Genomic DNA, 25018 nt, shown 5'->3' with positions numbered 1-25018 from the left:
GAGACTTGCTGAGATAGGGTAAAGAGAAAAAAAAAAAAAAAAAAAAAGATTCTGGTGGCTGAGTTCCAGAGATGCCGTCGGGAGATGGGAGAAACTTCCAGAATGTCATCCATCAATGCGGCCCTACACCAGTCGAGGCTTTATGGCAGAGAGCTCCGACTGAAGCCTCTCCTCGGGGCAAAATGTACGGTAGCCTGCATGGAGTTTGCCCAAAAAAAAAAAAAAAAAAAAATTAAATCACCCTGAGGACTCCCAACATGGTGAGAAATAAGATTCTTCGGTCTGATGAGACCAAGATAGAACTTTATGGCCTTAATTCTAAGCAGTGTATGTGGAGAAAACCAGGCACTGCTTATCACCAGTTGAATAGAGTCTCAACGGTGAAGCATGCTGGCGGCAGCATCAAGCTGTGGGGGTGTTTTTCGGCTACGGGGACAGAACGACTTGTTGCAGTTGAAGGAAAGATGAATGAGGCCGAGTACAGGGATATCCTGGACCAAAACCTTAGCAGACCTAGACAAAAGGTTTACCTTCCAACAAGACAATGACCCTCAGCATACAGCTAAAACAAAAGAACAAATCCTTGACAGTTCTTCAGTGGTGCAGTCAGAGCCTTGATTTAAATCCAATTGAGCATCTGGAGCCAATCCCAGCTGTCATCGGGGAAGAGGCGGGGCACACCCAGAACAGATTGCCAGCCAATAGCAGGGCACATAGAGACGGTCAACAGTCGCACTCACAATCACACCTAGGCGTAATTTAGAGTCTCCAATGAATACATGTTTTTGGGATGTGGGAGGAAACCGGAGTGCCCGGAGGAAATCCATGCAGGCACAGGGGAGAACGTGCAAACTCCATAGAGGCGGGTCCAGGATTTGAACCTTGGTCCTCAGAACTGTGAGGCCAATGTTCTAACCACTTTCCCCACTGTGGTACCCTATTCATACATGCTTTAGGATTCATGTTGGTAACAATACCAAACTGACTAGTGTATATATAAAATTATAAAACTGGTAAAACAAAAAGTGTTTTTTTTTTTTATAAATACCTTTGTTCAACTTTAAAAAAAAAAAAAAAAAAAAAAAAAGTAACTTACTTTAATTTTTGATACATTTGCAAAATAAATAAAATTTGAAATAATTATGTATAGGATGTCATGACAAGGCTCGAGGGCGGACCCAAATGCACGACTCCAGAGGCAAGCAGGTAGAGTACAAAAGCCTTTATTCAGTCCGAGGTCTATGATCAGCAAGTCAGTCCGTAAGAGCAGCAGTAGCAGAAGAGGCAGGCTTACTTGGATGGTCCGGGGACAGGCGAGGGTCGGTACACGGCAGGTCAGGTGTACAGGAGAACGTTCGAAGCAGGCAGAAGTATCGAGGGAGTCAGGCTTTCGGTGTGAGTCGGATAACAGGCGAAGGTCGCTACACACAGGTTGTCGGTCAGTGACACGAGAGTGCTGGAACGGGACATGAAGCTCAACGATCTGGCGGCGGACTAGTTGTCCCCCGTGTCCTATAAGTACCGGGTGTACTCAGCCCAAACTAGGGTGCAGGTGTGTGCCGACTAATTGGCTGACCACACCCAGCCTGGGGAGGATGTCAGGAGCATGACATAGGAAGGGCATTCGGCGTAGAAACTGTGCCAAACAAATATGAGCGTTCATCTGAGATGTCACGCTGTGGTGACCCCTAACGGGACGAGCCGAAAGAAACCTACTATAAATACATAAAATGAACTTTAATTGGATTAACATGGAACTAGACCAATTGTTTATAGGAATATCATTTGTATTATTGTATCTATTTGTATTCCATAATATTGATTTCTTTATTTACACTTTTAAAGCAATACCTTGTCTACTAAAAACTGTTTTGGATAGAATTTTACTAAATTCCCATGACATGCAGACCTGCTCACAGAACGAGATAAAACAAGTTGTTGTTCTAATAGCTACAACAGTTGAGAAAAATGTAAATCTCTTGTAAGACAACTTGGAAAAATCCGCGTGTGTACAGTGTGGGAATCAAGTGATTAGTGTCGATCGGTGTCGCTTGCTCCGTGGAGCAGATGCCTGTATTGGGTTCGTCATCATCCATTTCCCCCCTCAATCGCCACCCGATTTGCAGCCCTGTGATTAAGAATCAGGCCCATCTGCTGCGGAGACAGGAAATCTCGGTCTGCATCTGCTGCCGGCTGAGACGCTAAGCCGCTGCAGTCGAGGGGTGCGGCGAGTAGGAGTTCAAACGCCCGTAATCCCGCCAAACTCCTGGAATGCAGAGAGCGCGTTACACATCCCGACCCGCGCCGTCCCCCGGGAACAAGAGACGGGACTCAGACGGGCTTTACGTCATCGTGGAGGCTCGTTCAAAGTGCGGGCCTATAAGCGTTCCCGACGGAACGCGCTAATTAGAGCGTGCATCAGATGTAGCGCACCAGCAAAATGTATTTTATATTTTGTATCTCCATGTTAGATGTGAGCCTGTTTATTGAACACCGGGAGAATAGTATAACACCCAAACATACTGAAATCACCCTCATGCAAGAGCTGCTGTGGGTCACAGCTCCTAACCAGACACTCACATGCAGATTCGACGACATCCCACCCCACCCCACCCCACCGGGCGTCACCTCTTAAAGCCACGCAGCTCTACATTGAATCTGAATCAGATTTAATGATTCGTACATTAATGATAATGACTGAAACCACAATACATACAATATTTTCTCTACATTTTATGCTTGACATTTTTGTCGTCCACAAATGTTTACTATGTATTCAAATAGTCCACGTCTAAAACATCTGTGAAGGGTAATATTATATTAAAAAAATACTTGTATACGGTCATTCCATCCATCCATCCATCCATCCATCCATCCATCCATCCATTTTCTTTGCCGCTTATCCTCACGAGGGTTGCGGAGAGTGCCTGAGCCTATCCCATCTGTCAACGGGCAGGGTGCACCCTGGAATGGTTGCCAGCCAACCGCCGGGCACATGGAGAGATACAGCCACACTCACAATCACACCTAGGGGCAATTTAGAGTGTCCAAATGTTGCATGTGTTTGGAAGGTGGGAGGAAACCGGAGTACCCAGAGAAAACCCACACAGGCACGGGGAGAACATGCAAACTCCACACAGCGAGGGCTGGGATTGAACCCGGGACCTCAGAACTGTGAGGGGGTGGGACTTGGTACGTAGCCCACCTCCTGCAGGCATTTTCGAGCGCACGGTCGGTGAATCGGGATTCAGCGGGATCCGTGGTTTCAAGACGGAGGTTCAAAACACCGGCAAGACAGACTGCGTCCATACATGTCACATTTGAACGCTGCGCCCTCACTAAAGCTCCACCAGCGTTGGAGCACATCGGAGCAGAAGCGGGCCCTGCTGGTGCCATATGACAAATCGGCATGCCGCTCCTGCCTCCAATCCGCCCACCGACCACCTCCAAAGCTGGGCAAGGGAGGAGGATTAGCTCACGCAGCTAAAAGCAAACAGCCTGCTCTGTGTTCAGACAGCTTTTGGTCCAAATCTTGTTTGTGCCTCCTGTTTTGATGGCTCCCATCACTAGCGGGGTCGCGCTGCACTTCGCAACTGGTGCCAAGCACTGTGTGTGTGTTTGCGCACCCCCGTATGTGTGTGTGTCTGTCGGTTGCGGGGGGCGGGGGGGGGGTGTTTTGAGGATTCGCATTGCTCAACTCCCCTGTTATTAAGGATATGCATAATTACTTTGGGGATTTTGAGGTACTAGTAAGAATCTCGCTAGTTGTACCGTAAAAATAAAGCCAAGGCCACGTTTCCACCAGTTGGTTACTTTCGTTCCCTTTGGCATGGTGGGGTTTGGAATGTCATAAAAACCCGACTTCCCCTGCAGGGTGTGTAGGAAGCTACCCCACATTCAGGCCCGGGAGGAGGCAGTGCCCCACTAGATCTAGCCAATAACGTAATATTCTTTATCTATTTAATATAGACTAATAATATCAATCTATAAATTTCAGTTTGAAGGTCTTATGAGAATGAGTGGCACAAGACCATTTTTTCCCCCCATTGAATTCTACCCATGAACGAGAGGACAAATTGTGTTCCGTGACCAGTAATGTCGTCGCCCGGTGTGACGGTCTGAGCACTCCCCCGTGCTGAAAAGTCTCCTCGTGATGAATGCAGATGCCTTACTAACAGGGGAACTCTGGGTACGTTGCAGACGCTTACTGGGACATCACCCGGTCTCATAGTTCCCCTTCTTCTATAAAGAGGTACCTCACATACGTTATAACCTAACTTTAACCTAACCTTAAAACAAAAGTTGATTTAAAAAAAAGATATGCACATATGTACGTTCGCTGTGTTCGTCGTTCTGGGACGTCCATAGCAAACATGAACACTCGGTGACAAGTTGTCCACGAATGACATTTAATTCTGCGACTCTACCATAATAATGTAGTTTTCTGGGTTCCACAGTATGAAGAATACAGTAATTAGTCCCTCACAAATATATATTTTAGATTTAATATAGAGTACTGACACCATGAATGTCATATGCATATTTTTTTCTGTTTTACTGGAATGATTATGTGCATGGAATGCATTCCGTACGAAACAGACTTAAGAATGTGACTGTTAACGTAAATTGGGGTTTCTACCCCAAGTTATTCCGCTCCACATATTCTGCCAAACAAGGAGAGTCCATAACTTAACTGCGATATCGACGTATATGATAACATTTCAGTATGAAACAGCGTCATGAGTGTGATGTATTTTTTTTTTTGTAACGGGCTTTGCACCAAAAATGATAGCACAACTTCAAATCTACCTAGCAACAAGAGGAGGAGAAGTTATTTAATACAGAGTAGTGGCTCAACTGCCAAATCAAATCGTATGAATAAACCTACTTTTGTCATTGCAACCTCATTATTTTGTCAAAACCGTTTGATACTTCATATACTGTACAGCATCATATCTGAAATTGTGATGCCCGTGCGATATACTCAAGTCGTGTACATGCATTTCTAGTTTATTGGCAAAATCGCACCAAATAAAGTGAGTTTGCCTTTGTACAAAATGGGCTTAGAAGAGCAGAGTGTATGGAAAAAAAAAAAGTTTGATGTGCAGACTGTGTGTGTGTGTGGGTTTGTGCGTGTGGGCAGGTGAGCGTTGTCGGACTGAAGTCACGGTGGTTTGCAGTCGGCTGGTGGTGATTGGAGGGCGGCTGTGGTTGCTAAGCAGAGCTGTGCTAAATAAGAACTTGCTGGCTCTCGCCGGCTCTGAGGAAAGCGCAGCAGAGCGCACCGTGGCACACATATGTACCGTACTGTACTGCACGCTTGCATGCGCAGAACTCACACTGCACAGACCTTTCACAGCTGAGAGACCTCAGCGCGCTCCTCCTTCTGCTGCTCTTCCACGCCGCATCACGCAGTCTTTTCCCTGCGGCTCGGCTCTGCGTAAGGCTCGCCTCTTCCATCAGCGAGACCGTTCACCTCCTCCGTTTGACACGGGGCCGACCCCGGAGGACATACGTACTCGCGCGGGCCCGCCCGTACGGCAGACCCGCACGGGCTCTCCTCCAACTGCACGGCACTGCACTCCACTCCCCCTCACGCCGCTTTCTACTACAACCCTACCTCCACTCACAATGGCCTACATACAGAGGAAGGATGGATGGAAAGCTACAGAACATTTACATGTCCGAGTACTAGGAAGGCTAACTCTTAATTATTAATCCTAGCCTTTAAATCACAATTTAAGTGTGGTTAATTGCAAGTTGTAATGTTCGAACATTAAATAAAGTGCTTTTGCAGTAATACCTTAAAGTGCAACCGTAAAATATACTGTATAGAAAGTTCCCTCATTTACTCCATCTATAAATAGAATGGAAATATGTTTCAAAAAGTACTTAAATGTAACCTGGGTAGGTAGCTACTTAGCTGTGATAGCTATAAGTAAATAATGCTGACCTTCAATTCATCCCTCTCCCCTATCAACCGAATCAAAATCATCTTTATTTGCCAAGTATGTCAAAAACACACAAGGAATTTGTCTCCAGGAGTTGGAGTCGCTCCAGTATGACAGGATACACTTATGATACGTAAAAACATAGTGCGGAGAGTCATCGAGCAATAAAACGTTAATTGTGCAAGTTATCCTGAGTCATCTAGACATCTATAAAAGTTTCAGTTTGGATTTTGGTTTTCTTTTTTTAGAACAAGTAAAAAAAAAAAAGGGAAAAAAATGTAGCAGCAATGCGATCTTGTCGGCTAGCGAGGAAAAACACTAGCACGTTAGCTAATTGCTAGCTACTTAGATCATGTCGACCATGATCCCTTCATATATATTTCCCACAAAACAGAAATCCCCCCCCCCATTAAATTTAGCTTCTACAGCTAGCTAGTAAGAAAATTAACAAGCTCAAAATCATCAAAACTACATCAAATTTAACTTTGACAGCTAAGTAATTAGCTAATTAACAAGGTCGCTAGCTGATTAGCGGATTTATAGCTTGATATTATCCTTTAATCCATTAGTCTATATTTCCAACAGAACCTGATTTGCAAATTATCCCCCCCACATTAACAACGGAACACAAATTTCTCTTTAAAGAAACCACATCAATGTCGCTTCAGAAGCCAGATGCTATCTAAATATAACTTGGATGACTTGCTAGCTAGCTAGCAAGTTTGCAAGCTGCTAACCTGCATCAGAAATTGCTCTATTATAGATAATTGAAATGTTACATTTTGAAACAACTTTTCCCCATCGGAAAGAATGCCAACGGGATTCCTTTTCAAATGGTCGCCGTTATCTGAAAATAACTAAACTATGTTTTAAGTAGAAATCAAAGAGGATTAGTGGTTCGGATGTCTGCCTCTCAGTTCTGAGGATCTGGGTTCTAATCATGGATGCGGTCTTCCTGTGCGTAGTTTGCATGTTCCCACATTCCAAAAACATGCATGTTACGTTCATTGAAGACGAAAATAATAAATTTGAATGCCAGGTCATATATATGTATGCTCTATGCTGTATGCGCCCTGTGATTAGCTGGTGGCCAGTCCGGGGTGTACCCCACCTCTCACTAGACTACAGCCCACCGACGAACCTAATGAGGGGGAAAAAACAGTGTAGAGAGGATGGATGGATAGTGTAGATAACATTTTAACGGGCATATGAGTGCGAAAACACATGTATTAAAACTAAATGCATGACATCAGCATCGGTGATGGAGATGCACACCCTAGCGAGATTTTGCAGTTTGTCAGGATGACCTCAGGACCAATCTGCAGTACTTCTTTTTGTGTTAAGAGCCTGTTAAATGATCAAATAAGGCGGATTCGCATTTTCAGCTGCGCCATTATCCATGCCGTCTCCTCTGAGGGTGCTGTGTCTTCTCGCTAACTGTAAAACAATATGGTTTGGCACATTTGGGGGAATGGGGGAGGGCGTGCGGGGCTGGGGGGACGACGGGGAGTAGTAATTGTTGGTGAACAATCTGGAAGCCTCGCATGAGGCCAACATGCTCTCATGCAGAGATGGAGCCATGCGGAATTGTCAGCAGGTGCCCGTATCAAATGAATTCAGCACACTCTGCTGGAGTGACGCTTTGGGTATAAAAAAGCCGCGCTGGGATCCGCCATGCTCGCTGCTTATCACGGCATCACGGTCTCAGGTGAAGTGTCAAAGTGCGCTTTGCTGTCGGTCATGATAAGAGGCATCTCGCACGATAGAAATAAATATAACAACTTGAAATAGTCCCGAGTCAAAAGAAGTTCAAGGCAGAGCATACATACATACATACATACATACATACATGACCTCACCCCTAGGCCAGTTATAAATCATAACAGGCAATCTAAAAATATTGAACAACTACAAACAATGCAAAATATTTTTAATATCCACATAATGGGCATTCAGTGCCAGGCTTCTGAGTTAACATGGATATTTGACTTCTAAAAGTGTCAATGGTATTAATGCACGGGTGCATTTATAAGTATCTTATGTACCATATAATAATGTGACCGGTCCTCTCATCAGATATTCATAACTACTGCGTTGCACAACTGAAATTAACACGACTCAAAATAATCCACAATAAAAAAAAAAACTATGCAACACGCTCAGCGATGCATGGGAAAATTCAAGCGCAATTTACATGATATGATTACGCGATCAATTCTCTTCCCAATTATTGATCAATAATCACCATTTGGTAAATGCACAGGCAGGTTGCAGTGCAAAATGTTCAATCGCTCTTCTGGTCAGTTATTAATAACACCTAACCCTTTTCACAATACGAATACTTATGACTCAAAATAATCCAGTCAAAAGAGTCTACAGCACGCTAGGTCATCCTCGCCACGTGCATGCGATTTATCATATCATTAATGCGATCGCTTCTATCATCGGTTATACACGATAACTGCCACCAGTCACAACAGAAATAAATCTGCTACAAATATTCTAGTCAAAAAAACAAAAAGTCCATGGCGCATTAGGTCACACTTGGGCCGACGACAACATTATGTTATTGTTCCTCTTGTCAGTTATTGATGACAACCACCGGCCACCTTGCACAATAGAAATAAATCAACATACCAGAAATAAACCACAAAGTCGGCAAAATGGATTGCCTGTTTGTGGCAAGCATCTGGTTGTATCGCCAGGCACACACGCACAAAGAGAGTCAGCGGTGGCTCGAAATAGAGTACGCCGAAGCCTTCATCCCATTATGACCGGACTATTATAAGACGTGGTGGTGTCTTACATGCACGAGGGAGGAGTTTAGCAAGTTATCTCGGAAGAAAAGATGCTTGTGAGTTCATCGTCAAAAAGCTTCAATCTGATAAACGTATTTTAGTGAGTGGATGTGAGATGATGGAGAAAGAAAGCTGCAGGAGAAAGACGCAAATATTTGGTACAGCTGTGCATTCGCCTCTTTCTTCGGTCCGCAAAACATTTACGTTAAGTTGGAAGTTAAATTGATTAAGGTTAAATTTGAAGTGCTAAAAAAAGTTTTAAAAAGTCTTAAAAAATAACTTTTTAAAAAATGTGTTTTTATAATTATTATTTTAGAATTTACATTATTTATTAAATATATTTCCTTGCACATAGATTTAATAATTACACAATTAATATAAAATATTATCTATCGCATTTTTCTCATATTATACAGAAAAGAGTATTTGAAAATAAAAACGCAACCTTTTTCATGATGAAACACATTCACCCAAGAAGATTTTTGAGTGCCAAAGAAAAAAATATAAGGAGAGGTAAACTTACCAATCAACGTCCAAATTTTTCAAGATACAGTACGAGTGATGTACTCAATTCAACTGACTTCACAGCAAGTCAACGTTTGGCAGATTGCAAACAATTCTTCTGCTGTTGAATGCCACTCCCAGCTGAAGTTTACTGTAAAACTAAACATAAAAACGAATGACAAGTTTTGTATTTAAAAAAATGTAACTTTTTCTTTAAGTTCACTAGCTTAATGCTGAAACCAAATGCAAAACGCCATAGACTGGCTAATGAATAGCATCTATGTTGCAGAGTTTACACTTTAAGCAACTGACATTTGAGCTCTAACATATAAATGGACGATATAACAGGAAAGATGAGCAAATGGGTTCATACATATATGCTTTAAGTTGCAAGCATGATCACAGTATGGGTTAAACTTGTATCTCAAGGCAGCGCTGCCCAAGGCAGTTCAGAATAGCACAATTGCTAAATTAAACATAGCAGTAAAGAAAAGTAATGAGATGTGACCCGTTATGTCATCAGTCATATTTTCCAAAACATTGCTAATATTTCACAAATACTGTCAAGGCATGTAAACTCTGTTTGGATTTATAGTACATCTAAATATGCATTTAGTTAGTATAGTAGAAAATAGTGCAGGATTAATAATCAAGAAAAGGAGATTACCTAATATTGTATAAAGTGAGGTGATTACTACGAAAAATGCGTGAGACAAAAACGTTCAAAAACAAATTGCACACTGATCTCTTTATCCAAGGTTTGTGTTTAAATTGAATTTAAATATGAATCCCCCCCAAAAAAACGTCATTGTGGTTGGATTGTGTGCCCCATATGGAATGTATGAATGATTCCAGAGGTGAGAAAAGGGCATTGTTGGCGGCGTCATCCTCACAAAGATCCCCGCCCGCGCCCCCCGCCCGCTCTCCGTCTCCCATCCAGCTGCCCCACTGTACACGCCGCTGCAACATAATGAGTCGCTCCAAAGAGATTAGTCACCCAATCATCAACGCCGCTCCCTAATTTCTCCGTCTTTTGTCGCGGTTGCACGCGGTAACCGAATGCGGCGGAGGGGGGGCGTGGGGGGTCAGAGGGAGGAAGTGGCTTTTGTGGCCACAGCAGGTGCGGGGGACCCCCCCCCCTCTCCCTTCCCTCCCCACCTCCTCACATACCACCGCTGAATTACCCCCACGAGGTGCCGCTGAGATACTCCAGCAACCTTCTGGAGCTCAACTTGAACCCTCAGTCACCGCCCGAGAAATTCTTCAGGCGAATGGTTTTCTTCCCCCCACCCCGGCCCCCCCACTTTGCACACACATCTGGTGAACAGCACAAGCACCCCTGTCATCTTTTACTGCGTTGAGGTCATTTCCACCCTATCAGTAAAATGGAAACACATGATGTGCAGGCTTGGCTCTTAATGGGGTGGGGCTGGCATGGAGCAGCACTGACACACGGCTTTTTACAGGCTGCCAAAAAAAAAAAAAAAAAGCGTCTCGGGAGACGTTTCGGCTTCGTTCACCTCAAAACGCGTCAGATGCGTAGCGAATGCGTACGTACTGTTTGCCGCCTTCGACTCGAGGCGCTCTCGAGGTGCTGCGGGTCGGACACGCTGCAGCCTTTTGGCTTCCATGCCGACTCTCGGGGGAAAGGGCGTGGCGGCTATTTTAATTAGGATTCTCCTTCCGCAATAAATCGTACACATTTCCACTATTCTGTGCCACGGTTCCTCTCCGGTTCCCGACTTCACGCCATTGTTTCCTTTACTATTGACTCGGTCGCTATGTTGTACGGAAACTGCATTGGAGATTGCGGCAGCACGCTGCCTAGTGATTGGCACGTCTGCCTCGAAGTACTGGGTTTCAGGGTTTGATTCTCAGCCCAGGCCTTCCTGTGTGCAGTTTGAATGTTCAGCTGTGGGTACGCCGGCTTTGTCTGTATGTGCTGTGCGAATGGGTGGCAAGCAATTCAGGCTGGATCCCGCTTCTTTTGCTAAAAATTCAGCACCAGCTCACAGTGCGTTGCAGAAAAATCGTCGTTTTCCAAAAACAAAAAAAAAAAATAAAGAAAAAGACACTTGTAAAAGATAAAGTTTCAGCAGATTTTCTGACAACTTATGTGTCCGTTTCCAAGTTCCGTTTTATTTTTATTTTTTTTGGTGGAACTCTCCACTCGTGCTATTATTCTGCAGCTCTCTCTCTCATCCAAACTCCTCTGACACTTTTTAACTGAATTCTTGACTGCATTAACAGCATCGGCGTCATATAAATTCAGCCCCAACATTGTTTTTTTCTATACAGGAAATCTGCAAGCCATTAGTATGCAACGACTGATTTTTCTTGTCTTGTACATGTACATTCCAGCCACGCTCTGGTTTCCATTTGGCAGGAGATAGAAAGAAGGAAGAGGGTAGTGGGGCTGGCGGGGGAGAGGGGGGGGAGGCTTCCTTCAACAGGACTTGATAGTAGACTGCAGCGTGGTTCGCAGTATATATATCGAGGGCGCACGCTCCTGTACGGCGCGCCCCTGTCCTCATTACCTCTGCGGCAGCTTCGCTCGTCTGCCTTTGTTCTCGCTCGTCTTGGCTTGAAACTGGAGAGTATGGAGGGAAATGCTGAGGCTGCACATTTGCTCGGCTGCCCACAACTACTTGCGTGCCGCGCGGGAGGAAACCTAGCACAGACAAGCACCCCCTCAGGCCCCACTTCTTGTCTACATAGTTCCGTGAAACAGCCGCTATGGTTTGATTTATTGTCCTGACTGGGATTTCTCTCTTTTTTTTTTTTTTTTTTTGGTATTGTTATACAATGATTCGGTGAATCCTCACAAACAAACCGTTCACTGAAAAACACACCGATTACCCTATCCTATCTGTATTTTTGGTGGTCTTTCTGTACTGCTGTGAGACGGTCCTACTCCTTCTAAAGAGCCATGTTAGCAGAAGAGTAGCTAACCAATCAAAATGAAGCATAATGGCGAAATAGAAGAAATTCTTGCACGCTCAGACATCCAGATGACTACTAACTACCTAACCAGTCTTATATGTCCACCATCACCCCCAATCCCCTCCCCAACCTCCCAAATCCGCATCCTCGTGACCTACTGACCAGCCTGGAAAGATCCTGCGGACCAAGACCTCAAACAGTGGCAACCATGCAGACGCAAGCTGGGAGGACAGTAAAAGTTTATCACACTAATAACCCACACAGTCATGTTTTCTAATGGCTCAAACAGCCACGCCAGAAGGGGTTGCCTGGAGGTCATGCGGAATTTCGAGTGCTGGGTATTAAATGGGCCTGGATTCTGACCGCGAGACCAGATAAAGGAGGGGTTGGAAGAAACAAATAGCACGTGATTGGCGAATTCTTGAACACAGACACATCGCAGTTAAAAGAGGGCGCGTACACTCAATCGTGTGGAGACTAAAAACACACTGAATTTGAATCCAACAAAATGTATTCAAAATTTTTGAATGAAAACCCGGGAGCCCAACCCATTGGCGTGTAACGTTTCTTTCAAAAGTGATATTGCAAAAGAGGGACCAGGCGAGCCTAGTACATCTTACTATTTGTTGGCCATTAAAGGTTGTTGACTAACTTTTTAAAAAAAAATACTTGATATAAAAAGCCTCCACACGGGTCGTAGTTTTCCATATGGACATGAAAGGAAGTCATTGATAAGTGCTTCTTTTATGCTTCCTTCAAAAAAAAACAACACAACGATGTGTCCTTTTAACCCCGTTTCCACCCAACTCCGCAGGGACCTTGGCCGTGGTCCGAGCCCGCCGCCAAAAGGCCGCGACTCCTACACAAGTGACAAGCAAGCGAAAATATTTGAGGCCAGTTTACTCAGCACTGGCCGGTCATAGTGAAGAAATTCAAGAGAGCGGATTTGTTCACTTTTCTCCCCAAGGCGGAGCGCTCCTGAGAGTGTTTGTGTAAGGTGAAGTAGGAAAACCGAGGGGCCGTGAACCAGACGGCGGCGGCGGCGGTCCGAGCCCGGACGGGAATGCAGACGGCTCTTGTTTGTTTGGGGAGAAATTGTAGACCCTGCCAAAGACCCAGACTCACGCCTAAACCAGGCAAATAAAACCTATTCACACAGGAGGAGGAAGGTCGGGGCGGGGGTGTACCCAGGTGGGGGGGCACTACATTTGGACAGTGCTGCTTGGTCGCAGGGGTGCGCGTCCTCTTGTTAAAAAAAAAAAAAAAAAAAGAGGAGGGTAGCTCTTTCACAGCTGAGATGGCATTAGATTGTCGGATGTTTGTATGTTTTGTTCCTGGCCTTTTCATAAATAACCCTTTTTTCACATCGCTGAGGTCAACTGGTTTTACTAGACTAGAGAGAGGCAAGTCCAGAGGCAAGGAGGCCTCCCCACCATCTGGCAGCCATAAAAAGAGGGGAGCGAGAGGTTTTTTTTTTTGTTTTTACAGGCGGTTTATTGGATGGCAGGGTGAGGAGTGCCAGAGTGGATGGTGGACTCTGGTTGCCCCCGAGCTGCAAAGCTTCCTCTACAATCTGAATGACAGGTCAGAAGTTCATTGCCTTTTTTTTTTTTTTTTTTTACCCCCTCCCTCCTACCGCCGGCATCTGCCTTGTAAGGTGAAGGAGGGGACGGCGGGGTCAGAGTTCGAGGGCAAGGGAGAAGAAGAAGAAGAAGAAGAAGCCGCCGTCTCCGAGAGGCTGCTCGGAATAAGAATGGCTGCGAGGCTTTAATGAGGCGCCCTGCAAAAAAAAAAAAAATACATCGAAGAGTCTGAGCGAGAGGACGTTTCACAACAATGTTAATGGTTTGAGCTCTTTTTTTTGGGTCTGAGTGACATCCACTGATTTTCTATAGCACATATTCTGTTCAAGGTCATTGCAGAACCTGCAGTGGATTCCAACTGACTTGTGAACAGCGCACTGTTTTTGTGTCATTTTGAATAATTTGGTAACACTGTAGTTGGTTACGTCAGTCAATCCATTTTCTACTGGTTATCCTCACCGGGGTCGCGGGAAACTGGAGCCCATTTCAGCGGTCTTTGGAGTGGTTGGCCCAGGGCACGACCAGACAAGCAACCATTTGCATTTGCAAGAATTGGCAGTCCGGCAACCAGCAAAAAAAAAAAAAAAAAAAAAACATTTTCAGATTTTGGCTGAAGTTTTATCATTTGGTTATGGTTTTGGACTCAGAACGACATGTTGCAATGTAGGAATTTTGGTAGGAATATGAAAAAAAAAAAAACAATACCAGTCTAATTTCGCCATGATGTAGTGATAAACAGTAAGACAGATAGTTGACATGATCCCATAAACAGGGTCACGTATGTGACTGAACAAGTGTGGTTTTCTCATTATTTTCATCGCTTTTCCGGGAAGTACTAAAGAGATTATGGGTTATTTTTGACATGGCAACAGAAACAGCAAATAGTCGGACAAACAGAATGCCCCCCCCCCCCCCAAAAAAAAATGGATTCCACATAGATTTGTGAGGAGCAGCGCACGGGCCAAGGAAGAACAGAACATTTTGGTGAGGCTGCACGAATTTATTTCCACCATGACTCACTATGACATCAATTGAACGTCGTTATTGTGTTTGTTTTCCCTCGGCAACTCTTCACTAAAAAAAAAAAAAAAAAAATCCTTCACAACGACGCATCTTGTTCTGGAAAACCATTAGAAATTTTTGCTGCTGCGATCTGGGGCTTTCCAATGCAACCGTGCCCCTTGGCCTAAATTGATTTTTTTTTTTTAAAAGGATGTTTTTCATTTATTTTCCCAGTGCTTGTTAAAAAAAAAACAAAAAAAAAAAACAATGTAGGGTTTTGTGAACATTGCTGGAAATATTTCGAGACGACTTTTGCTTCCCGTGTAACGCCGCACTGAAGATGAGCGCTGCAGATGGTGCAGAATTATGTGGCTGCGTAAACACTGACGATGATTCAATGGCTTGGTGTTATTTGGCGATGCGTCACAATCTCCAAAGCAACCCGGCACACCACCAGCTAGCTAACACTCATTTTGTTTTTTTGTACGACAAGCCCTCGCGTCCAGGCCCGTTTGTCAGGTGGATTCTTGTTTGCACCAAAGCGGCATTAAGAGGAAGCCGTGACAAAAAAACGGCAGACTTTGAAGGGCCCCCGTTCTTCTTCATCTCTCGCTCGCGGCCCGCCGGAATCTTTCTCGTCCGGGTTTGAAGAGGCTGATGCGGAGTGGGCCGGTGCTTGTGAGACTGGATGTGAGTGTGGGTTTATAGGTTCTCCAGAATGGGGTTATCATTGCAGAGGTCTACTTTGCTGACTCTGGCACAGATACCAACCGGAGAGATTTCATCTTTGGTTCTGCTGCAGCTGAGACGCGTTAACCCCGTTTGCCCCTTCGCGACGACGTGGCTACGCGAAGGTTCTGGAGCCGTGTCAATCATTCTCGGCCTGTTACTGTACTCAGCACATACCCTCGCTGCCGTCTACCTCCCAAGCTGATATTTTTCCAGCAAAGAGACTCATTTGAAAACATTATCCTTGGCCTCAAAAAATCGCACCGCCGCGTGCGTCAGAGTGGAATTCACACAAATTAAATCAACGGCAAGAAATACAGAACAGATTCCGACTCGGGACGCAGGACGTTGGACCTCCAATTTGTTTGTATTTCAAATAAATTTTTCCCAGGGGAAATCATGTAAATTGAGTTAGTCCGTTTCAGAGTCACCACCATAAAACCTTGTGGAACCGTAACGCCAATATTTTAAGCAACATATGTCGGCTCAATCTGGGACACTACCGAGAAGAGCGCTGTTAACAATCCTGATAATTGTGCCGGATGACCGCTGATGCAAACGAAGGTACTCGAGTTTTTACATATTGGGGGAGGGACGACTCGTGGCAGATACCCAACTGCGTCGGTGGGCGCCGTTTTGGCCACACCTACAAAAATATAGGAAAACTGAAAATGGTGAAAAACAGTTTAAGCTGATATCACCGGAGTTCTTAGTCTTTGCACATTTTCAGCACTTATCTTCAAACATCCATCTTCTATTCTGCTTATCATTATTATTTACAGGCCCTATAACTGTCATCCAAGCGCAAAAGAGAAGTTAACCACTGTATAGAAAAAATAAACAAACACACCCATTTGATGAATGTCATAACACAAGCTCAGTTGCAGTGAAGAAAATAAGTATTTGAACACCCTGCTAAATTGCAAGTTCTCCCACTTAGAAATCATGGAGGGGTCTGAATTTTAATGAGAAAAAAATAAGTATTTGAACACCTGAGAAAAGCAATGTTAATATTTGGTACAGTAGCCTTTGTTTGCAATTACAGAGGTTGTTCACCAGGTTTGCACAGAGTGCAGGAGGGATTTTGGCCCACTTCTCCACACAGATCTTTTGAAGATCAGACAGGTTTATGGGCTGTCGCTGAGAAACACAAATTTTCAGCTCTCTCCAAAGATTTTCTATTGGGTTTAGGTCTGGAGACTGGTTAGGCCACACCAAAACCCTGATGTGCTTCTTACGGAGCCACTTCTTGGTTTTCGTGTCTGTGTGTTTCGGGTCTTGGCCATGTTACAAGTTTGAGTCTTCCTGAGTGTATGGGGTGGACAGGTGTCTTTATGCAGCTAACGACCTCACACAGGTGCATCTGATTCAGGATAATGCATGGAGTGGAGGTGGACCTTTAAAGGTGGTCTTTGGGGGTCATAATTCTAGCTGATAGACAGGTGTTCAAATACTTATTTGTTGCTGTAGTACACAAATCGTAATCATACATTGTGATTTCTGGATTTTTCTTTTAAGATTATCTCCCTCCCAGTGGACATGCACCTATGATGAAAATTTCAGACCCCTCCATGATTTCCAAGTGGGGGAACTTGCAATATAGCAGGGTGTTCAAATATTTATTTTCTTCACTGTAAGTAGTGACATTTTTTTAACATACAGTACAACAAGTGTAAAAACATGTTAACTACAGTAGTTCTAAGGAATGAGTTGAAACATCATATCCCGAAAGAGGAAAGAGTGTAGTTAGCAGCAATGTGGCATCCTGCCTGGTCCAGCTAATTACCAACCGGTCTACCATCAACATGATTTCCGAGACTTCACTCGGTGAACTCATGACATATCCTTTCTTTAGGTGTGTGAAACCCCCATTTTCTGGACCATTTCATTTAGTCCCACCAAAAAAAAAAAAAAAAAAAAAATACATGAGCAGCGTCCTGGCAGGTCCACCTTATTACAAGCCAGTGTACCATCAACATGATTTAGAAGGCTTCACTCGGTGAAATCACTAAGTATTCCTTCTTTAAGTGTGCCAAACTGCAATTTTCTGAGCCATTTCCATTAGTCACACTTTAAGAAACTACACAACATAACCGGCATCCGAGCTGGTCCCCCATACTACAAGCCAGTGGACCATCAAGATGATTTAGAAGACTAATTAGTGAAATCACAAAATGTTCTGTAAGAATGCCAAGGTGACATTTTATGGCCATTTTGAGTGGGTAACACACACTTCACCCCCGCATGGGTTTTTTCCAGGTACTCCAACTTCCTCCCACATTCCAAAAACTTGCACACCCATGACCAGAATGAGGACGAGATATATAGAAGAATGGCCGACACTAAATTTATTGGGTTTGAGGCTTTCCTTATGAGCATGTGGGCGAGTTAAGGGGTGTGTCGACTTTTTATACCAACTGCACATTATGTCAGTATGTGAATAGATAGAGCGTTACCCAATGCGACAAACAAATGAAAAATGGCCCAACTGGTCTACTGACAGAAAAAGAATGATTTAGGCCAGCAATAATGGGACTCAACTCAAACGGCGACCACTCCCTTGACGCTTCAAAATTCACCGTTCAATTTGCACTCCCGATATTTAGAACACCCATGTTGGCATTAAAAGGGCGACCTCAGGTACTGATCTATGAGTCAAAGGAGAGAACGGGGACACAGCTTCGGGCTTTAAAGCATCAATGAGTAATAAAATGTTGGTGTTTGCGGTATGAATGAGTCACGTTAGCGTCGCCCGTTGGCCGCCGGCGCTAGTTTGGGCTTTGCGGGACCCTCGGCTGCTCATGTGTTGGAGGGGGGAGTGCTGACAGCAGAAGAATGAGAGCGTGTTTGGCAGGCACACCCTTGAAGGTTTGTTTGTCATTCAACTCGATTCAATTTTTAATTCGACATGCTCGTCAAGCTAAACGAGGCGTGCAAAAGTAGCGATATATATTATGAAAAAAAAACTAGTTTTATAAAATCAGGGCAAGGGTGTAGCAATACGTTAGTTGCGGCAGTTTTTTTTTTTCTCACTTCAATCAGGCAGCGGCGTGACTTGAATTTTGCCACTAAAAACTTGTAAATTCGAGTTTCTTTGTTTTTCCATTTTTCTGCTTTTTTGGGCAGCAGAGCAGAAACAACCCTAAGATTAATGACAGTTTCTTACTGTTACTTCAGGAATTTGGGGGAAATTTGGGGTCCGGTGAACTTTATCTTTGACGACCCCCCACAAGAAGAAATCCATTGGGGTGAGGTGTGGGGATTGAGTTAGCCTTTCAATATTGGGAATCTGGAATGGATTAAGGACGTTTCAATTCATCTCAATGGGGAACCGTTATTTGATATGCATGTAAATTGAGTTATGAGCTAATATTCACGCGTACTCGCAGTTTAGCACCTGCAGATTCAACTATCCGCAGATGTTTTTTTGTATATTTTTCTTCGTTTTAAAAAACTAATTGGTGGTTTATCCTTACTTATGCAATAATTTTGGGTTGGGGGGGTTAGTTATCAATTTTTTGCTAAGTTGTTGCTACTAGCAATCCAGCGTGATTCCTTTCCCCCGTGAATAGCGAGGGTTCACCATACCGACTTTTACACACCCCACCCCACGGAATCCCTTTTATAAGATTGAGAGTGGGACAGAAAAATAAAGATCCCTTCTCAACAACGTGAAGTTTATCAACAGCTTTTTATGCTGGGGGGGGGGGGGTGAACACAAGCGTTTGGCTTCATGGGTTGCTGCGAATTAACCCAGCAGGAGTTGTCGCCGGGACTAAAACGGACGTCTCAATGTCGCGTGTACAATGTGACCTACAGCCCGGCAGCATGTGCGCATATGTGCTACATTCGTATTCTGAGGATTTACTGGAATTAAACCAGACCCCCCTCCGGGGCCAAAGACCACCACTCGCACTTGACATTGTTATGTCTTTGAAAAGAAAGCCATCAAAGGTGGCAGCCTTCGCGGAGAGACTCTCCAAGCACACTCTCGGCCTGTTTATTCACTCACATTCAGAGACAATGAGGTGAAACCAAAAAAAAAAAAAAAAAAAAAAAACAATAATAAAACAGGCCCTTCCTCTGCGAGGGCCTCGCCGGTGCTCTGCGGTTCCTTCCACTGCATTGAATCAGAGGATAAAAATGTGGGCCTGTGTCTCTTTAAAAGCCTGTCTGCAGAATGCATCAGTCCTGCAGAGCAGACACAGGCCAGGACGGGAGTTGGGGGTGTGGGGGATTTGGAGGGAGGAGCGTGCATGGGGCTGTGCGGAGGGAGGGAGACGGGCAGGAGGGAACAGCCGCAGTCTGGGCTTCCAGCCTCCTGGCTAGACTGCTGAAAGTTATTATTGAGTTCCTGTGTAGGGCCTCCCCTCCCTCTGGCATCGTCCTCTGCTCCGAGGAAGAAAGTGCGGGAGAAGCGCACGGAAAAGCCTCGGCGGGCTCTGCCGCGCGGCCATCTCGCAGAGGGCGGCGAATGTTGCAAATAATTCCGTCTTCTCGTGAGTCTTCGGCGAGGGCCTCGGCGGCTCACAGCTGCTCAGCACGGCAGCTGAAACGTGGACGCCGGCAATTTGTTGTCTTGAGTTTTACTTCAGTGCCCCCCCCCCCCCCCCGTTTACTTTTGAGCGCCACAACTGGACAGGACAAGAAGACTAGCCACAGGCCAATGAGGAGGCAGCAGGTTCAATCCTCTGCTCTGCTCTGATGCTAAGCGATTAGTATGATTCAAGGGCAGGTGGTGGATGGGCGTGCGTCCGTGTGTGTTGAACGTGCGTCACGAATTTGAAAAGCCGATTTTTGCTAAAAGCATGAATGTTGCTTTAAAGAGTGCTAAAGGCGAGAGTAACATTGTCAGAACAGCCCCTGCCGAGTCACCGTTTGCTCTTCACAAACTCACAGTGGTGCCGTCGCTTACATGTTTTGGAAAGGACAGCTTTTATTTCGACACAAACGTTAGCGACACAGAAAAATTCACAAGGATATATTCTTTATCCTCTGTGAAAAATGACTAATGATTGCAACTTGGTTATGGAAGTCTTCTGTGTTTCAACATCAAATTTTCAATGTAGTAAATCTGTACTTTTGATACTGCCCCTGGTGCCCAAGGTGGGCACACCAGAAGGAGCAGCACAATTTAACGTAAAAGCTGAACTCACAATGCATAAACTGTTTGATTCTCAATATTCAGTTTTAAATGTTTTTAATAAAGTATAATACTGTAGGGAGCAGTATTTTTGTGTTGTTGGGGGGGCTGGAACAGATTAATGGTATTTCCATTCATTTCAAAGGAAATGATGATTTGATTGGTACTAGTGTATGTGACGCTCGTTTTTTTTTCTGTGGAAGATATCGGCCGGTATTCCCCACCAATCTTAAACCTTTTTGCAGTTTTTGTACACTTTCTGGACCATAAAAGCCAATATCTCGGCTAATTGAGAAGAAGTCATCGGTATCAAGGAAGTATGTTGACGTATTACATCTTGACTGAGAGACTAACCTCATTGCATGTCAGGGAAGATTTAATTTTAGCCTGAGTTGTTAGTTGAAGTTCCGAACAGTTGTTACTGCATGTACTTTTGTTATTTTCTGGAAAATATTGTAAGATATGTTAGAAATGACGTTTCTTGCTAGCAAAGTGTAAATTATTTGTATGGGCTGTCATAAAAAAAAATAATAGGGAGGATGTCAAGGATCCGCTAAAGCTAGTTCCTTGAAGCGGTCTGAAAAGCGGTAGGCACATCTATCGCAACAGAAAAATGCCTTGAGAACGCATGGCCCAAAAAGGACGGGAAGTCAGTCATGTTATGTTAAAGCAGCCATTTTGAGGTCACTTCAGCCATTTGCAGGGGTTAGCACTTCAATGAACTCGGAAGGGATCGATCCGATTTGAATGGATTTTTGCCTTTCCTGAAATGACCGAACTTGTTGCTTTGTCACTGCGTGTGGGCGGAGGTCAGTGGCAAAGATTACCTTTTGCAATTGAGAACTGAGAATTAATATGAAGGCGGTTGTCGCTTTATGACGGTCCCAACATGTGACGCCTCGAGATTTTAAATGTCAAGCGGCTTAAGAATTCGTGGTCTCGGGGCACAAGAAGATATGCTCGGTTCATAACGTACTTCATGGTTTTCATTTGATTGCTTCATACTTATGCCGTAGATCTGTTTTTCATACAAATATTTAGTGTTATTATGACATTTGGAATTTCCAAAGGGTGCACAATGCAATAATTTGCACAGTGGCGTAAGAATACGTGGTCACAAGGCACAAAAGGGCACGCTCAATTACCACCGTACTTACTCTTTCTTATTTGATTGTTTTATATTGATGGTCCACAAGTGTTTTTCATACAAATATGAACTGTAGTTTAGAAGACCTTTCCCTGATGCAAATTGATACTCGGGCAATGTATTAATGTCTGTTTTTCCGCCACTAGTGACCAATTGTTTCCAACAATCCCCCAGCATGTGTAGAGACATTTCCCATACCGAGCACACGCCTTTGGAGTGCATATTAGTGGTTCTTTTATTAATAATTCACTTGGTAGCCAAAGTAAGTTTACGTCAACTGAAAGGCAATGGAACAAAAAAAAAAAAATCAAACGCGAGTCGAACACACAACACGGAACGGTCCTGGCAGGTCCACCAATCTTAATAGAGCACAAAAGTAAGCAATCTGGGTCACCGTGGTAATGAGAGAGATTCGACTCCTGTGATTTGGAAGCTGACATTTAAAGTGGCAAAAGTACTGACTGCAGTAGTAGTAGTACCGGTACACGCCATCAGTATCATGTATCAATACAAATCAGTTCACCCATACAAGAACTCACCCTACAGTAACACAACTGTATAAAGTAGGGGTTGAACCAATTAGTCGGCGAGTCGACGTTACTACTCTGCATCGACATTTAAAACTCGAAGTCAACTAAAGGCTAATCCCGTTTTTGACATCTCATCTTCCGACGGGCCAATTTACAGAGACCTTTCAACCCGGACAGCTGCTGCCCGTCGCCAGACGGGAACGCTCCGCGGAGCAACCAAATGTCGCGCCGTCAAGGTGACCCGGTCGACGTACATCTGGCCGCGACGCAAAGTGTGAAAATAAGCAGGTGGTGCAAGAGGGATCGCGGTTAGCCTCGCTAGCTTAAGCTATTTCGATCGCTGCTGGTCCTAAACTTTACGTTCATCACGTTTTGAGCAACTATGAGCGACCTTCAGAGATGATTATTTTGGGATACAAGTAAATTGAGTCGGGAGCTCGGTCGAGGAACAAAACCCGCGAGTCGAGGTACTATTTGTGTTTTCAAATGTCCCCATAAGCATAAATACCCAGTTAAAGTACAGATACACGACAAAACTCCTCAAAGAGTTTCACTTTGCTACTTTCCACCATTGGATCTTTTCCATATTGACACTTTAAAATGCATTTATGCAAGGGTCAGGACTCAAGGGCACGGTATGCGGTCTTGCGAGACCTCCCCCCTCACGCCGATGACACGAATCCCTGGGCCGCCTTCACCATTTGCTGGCTTGCGTCCTGACAGCTCCGACCGGTGACACCACGAGTGGCAGATTTTCACGCAACCGTCCGGTCGATTTATTCAGAACCTGCTGTCGTTTTGATCGTGCCCACATCCTTGACCGGGTTCGGCTGCCGCCTGTCCGACGGCACCAAATGTGTCAGGCTGGACCCACGCCGCGCCAGAGCCATGCGGGTCTGTCAAATGCCCTGTCAGTGAGTCTCAAAGTGAAGCGCACTGGGGAAGTTGAAAAAAAGAAAATACGTCTTAATACACTTTAGTAAGGGCGACAGTGGATCAGCTGGTAAAGCGTTGGACTCACAGTTCTGAGGTCCGGGGTTCAATCCCGACCTGCCTCTGTGGAGTTTGCATGTTCTCCCCGTGCCTGCGTTGGTTTTCTCCGGGCACTTCTGTTTCTATGTGCCCTGCGATTGGTTGGCAACCAGTCCAGGGTGTACCCTGCCCGTTGACAGCTGGGATAGGCTCCAGGACTCCCCGTGACCCTCGTGAGGATAAGTTGGACTCACAGTTCTGAGGTCCGGGGTTCAATCCCGACCTGCCTCTGTGGAGTTTGCATGTTCTCCCCGTGCCTGCGTTGGTTTTCTCCGGGCACTTCTGTTTCTATGTGCCCTGCGATTGGTTGGCAACCAGTCCAGGGTGTACCCTGCCCGTTGACAGCTGGGATAGGCTCCAGGACTCCCCGTGACCCTCGTGAGGATAAGCAGCAAAGAAAATGGATGGATGGATGGACGTCTTAGTGAGTCGGTTGTTAAACTCGTCTTTCTATCTCGTCTTTTGTCTCGATCACACTGCCTCCAAAGAATTGCTCTATTAATAAAAATTAATTAATAACGGATTTAGTAATGGATTCATAGCATTCCGATTCATTTATTTCAATGGGGAAAGATGACTGTTTTGAGATCATGAAGACAAACTCATATCCCACCGGACCACCAGAACATTTAAGCGTTCATGTTCAAACTTCGCATAATGTTACAGAGGATTACAACAATATTAAATATATTTTAGGAATAAAACCTTCCATATTTCGATGAACACTTCAACTGATTGGGCTATTATATTTTAATGTTGGACACGATGGTGACACTTGAGAGAGAGACAAGAGAATTTTTTTGGGGGGGCGGGATATTGAAGAACCACCGCCCTACGTCAAATACTGTCCGCGGCGCCACATTCATCAACATTCCCGTCCGGCGGCGTCACCGGACGCCACCTTTTTCCGAGGCGTCCCGAGGAAAGGTTCGGACGCACGGTACGGCGCTGAGCGAGAAAACCCTGGCGCCGAATTGGGTATTTTGTGGGGTTCTGTTTGTGAGTCAGAGCTGAGTTGGGCTCTGCTGTTATTGGGTTGCCATGGAGAGCAAAACACTGGCGCTTGAGCAATAAAAAGCATCCAGGAAAGGGAAAAAAAAAAAAAAAAAAGACATTTGCGGACTCAAGGAACAGACAGCGGAGTTGGCCCAATTTGCGAGGTTTTCGCTGTGTTTATTTATTTAATATAGGGAGCGCGTTTTCATCGTAATGGAAGATGCGAGGCTTGGGGGGGGGGAGCCCTCTCACCTAATTGCTTGTGTAAGCAGATATGTTTTCCTATGCTTGAAAGAGGGAAGCAAAAGCAGTGTTTAAGGCTGGAATGCGAGATCTTAGGAACGGATGTTGTGGGTGTTTAATCCCCCATTTTCCCTTCACAGACAATTCCTGGGACAAGTGGAAACAAGCCAAACCCTATATGAGCTTTGTCAAATATTACTGTATGTACAGGCCCCTTTTTCTTTTCTTTTTTTTTTAAATATCAGAGTGTCTCTCCTCCAGAGAGAATTGTGCAACCTTGCTGCCCACACAAAGTCCAAAATATGTACAGTACATTTTTTTATATTCTCACGGGGAAATTAAACCCAAACATTGCATGTGTCAGCACTCAGCAAAAAAAAAAAAAACAGTACTTTGATTAAAATTGCATTTGCGGTA

The 25018-nt window shown here is 44.6% G+C and overlaps 1 protein-coding gene and 1 long non-coding RNA gene across 3 annotated transcripts in view; one reads left to right on the top strand and one right to left on the bottom strand.

Moving 5' to 3' along the window:
- Positions 1-25018, top strand: part of skib (v-ski avian sarcoma viral oncogene homolog b) — a 56291-nt gene that overhangs the window by 8706 nt on the left and 22567 nt on the right. The gene's annotated exons all lie outside the window — the stretch shown is intronic.
- LOC133507332 (uncharacterized) overlaps positions 1-25018 on the bottom strand; it is a 43743-nt gene that overhangs the window by 7372 nt on the left and 11353 nt on the right. For both annotated transcript variants that reach the window (XR_009796798.1, XR_009796799.1), the window contains one exon: positions 9273-9412. This is a non-coding gene — a long non-coding RNA (uncharacterized LOC133507332). The remainder of the gene's footprint in view (positions 1-9272; positions 9413-25018) is intronic.

This window comes from Syngnathoides biaculeatus, chromosome 10 (assembly GCF_019802595.1).
Source record: "Syngnathoides biaculeatus isolate LvHL_M chromosome 10, ASM1980259v1, whole genome shotgun sequence".
In the NCBI taxonomy this organism is placed as follows: Eukaryota; Metazoa; Chordata; class Actinopteri; order Syngnathiformes; family Syngnathidae; genus Syngnathoides; species Syngnathoides biaculeatus.
Note: the sequence above shows the minus strand (reverse complement) of the source record. Positions and strands in the feature narration are given on the sequence as shown.